This window comes from Alligator mississippiensis, chromosome 2 (assembly GCF_030867095.1).
Source record: "Alligator mississippiensis isolate rAllMis1 chromosome 2, rAllMis1, whole genome shotgun sequence".
NCBI lineage: Eukaryota > Metazoa > Chordata > Crocodylia > Alligatoridae > Alligator > Alligator mississippiensis.
This window is the reverse complement of record NC_081825.1, coordinates 1118969-1120750: the sequence shown is the minus strand read 5'-3', so window position 1 is coordinate 1120750 and position 1782 is coordinate 1118969. Positions and strand designations below refer to the sequence as shown.

The window sequence follows — 1782 nt, the reverse complement described above, 5'->3', positions numbered from 1 at the left end:
TGCCCAGTTCGTCCCAAATCAGTCTTCCTTTGTGTGGCTCCCTACTTGTGTGGCTCCCCACGGTGCGGGGTGGTGTGCGGTGGGGTGAGGGCAGAGGGAGCGGGGTGCAGGATGCACAAATCAAACCCCAAGTGTGGGCAGAGACCAAGTGCAAGGGTGGTGTTGGGAGGGTGAATAAAGTTTTTACAAGGAAAGGGCCTTTGCTTTGGGGGGAACAAAGAGGGGGAGCTGGGCTTGAGCAGTTCCCAATTGCCGTCTTTCAAATGGAAAACCTTCCCCCACCCCGCCTACCCTGGGCGCAGTATTGCTGCTTTTGCCGGGGGTGGGGGTGTTGGATTGGGTGCTCAGTTTTTGGGGTGCATTTTTCCTGGCAAAGCTACCCAAAGGGGTGCCTGCCCCTCACAAGTCTGGCTTGCCGGGATCCCTGGGAGCTGGCATGGGGGTACCCCAGGCATTGCACCTCCCATCCCCCCAATCCCACAAGCACCTTGCAAAGCCACCCAAAGGGGCTGCCCCCGACAAGTCTTTTGGTGCCGTTTTTGTGCACTATTGCAGTGCTCTTTTTGGACAGGGTTTTGGCGCTCTTTTCCAGCCTGGCACCAGCATGTGTGGAGTAATGTTTACACCGAAACAAGGTGGGCAGGGGGCTTTTTCTGCCCCGCTCAAGGCCTATAAACCGTGGGAGCAGTTGTCGGGGTGCACGTACACTGTATTGATGAGAGCGGCTTGATGCGGATGGGAGCGGACGCACCCCAGAGGCAGAAGGACTCAACCCAGCGGAGAGAGCTGCCCCGGGGCACGGGAAGGAGGATGCAGCGTTTGAGAAGGGGGCACGCTGGAGTCGGGTGCAGTGCAGCGGTCGAGTGCAGGACGAGGGCTGCTTTGGGATGTGGAGTTGCAAGAGGACATGCAGTTCTGGGCACCGCACTTGAACGAGGACAGGGACGAGCTTGAGAGAGTCGAGAGAAAAGCCACCCAAAGGATCAGCGTCTTACACGGCAAGCCATACGATGAAAGGCTGAGGGACCTGGGACTCTTCAGCTGGAGGAAAGGAAGGCCGAGCGGGCACCTGGTAGCAGCCTACCGCTACACTAGCGGGGTACATCCGGGCAACTGTTCACCAGGGCACCCGAGGGGAAAGCCAGGACAATGGCCACTAACACCTGGAAGACCGATTCAGGCTCAACATCAGGAAAACTCCTTCACAGGCACGGTGTCCCTACAACCTGTGAGTCTTCATCGCTGTCCTGGAAGATGACACAGAGTGAATCCTCAGCACGCTGGGAGATGACACCAAGATGGGGGTGGGGGGAGTAGGAGATATGCTGAAGCGTAGGGCTAGGAGTCAGAGTGAACTAGAAAAACTGGAGGATCGGGCAGCCCTGAGCCTGTCCCGGTTGCTCCTGAGCTAAGTGCAGGATGATTTTGCCCTCGTTGAACTTTGAGATGTCTTTTGGCCCAGTCACCACCCTGCACTGTGGTGAAAAAGCAGGCACTGCTAGGATTTGAACCCAGGACCCCCTGTTTACAAGACAGGTGCTTTAACCAGCTAAGCCACAGTGCCCACACTGAAGGGTTTCCCCTCCCCCCCCCCGGGGCAGGGCACTGCCTTGCGTTGCAAACGGAGAGAGCAGCGTTTCTCAAAGGCTTGGCGGTGGGCGCAGGCAGGTGGGGGTCGAGGCACGGTCTTCACCGCCGTGACCGGGACCCAGGGCCCGGGGCTCACATCCCTGTCTCCCGCCCCAGGGAGCCAACGTGACCGTCAGTCCGACCTGCAGCTGC

General features: G+C 58.8%; 1 non-coding gene across 1 annotated transcript; it reads right to left on the bottom strand.

Annotated features, from left to right (window-relative positions):
* Positions 1–1490: 1490 nt before the first annotated feature.
* Positions 1491–1564, bottom strand: TRNAT-UGU (transfer RNA threonine (anticodon UGU)). The gene has a single exon. It is a non-coding gene; the product is annotated as a tRNA-Thr (tRNA).
* Positions 1565–1782: the final 218 nt, after the last annotated feature.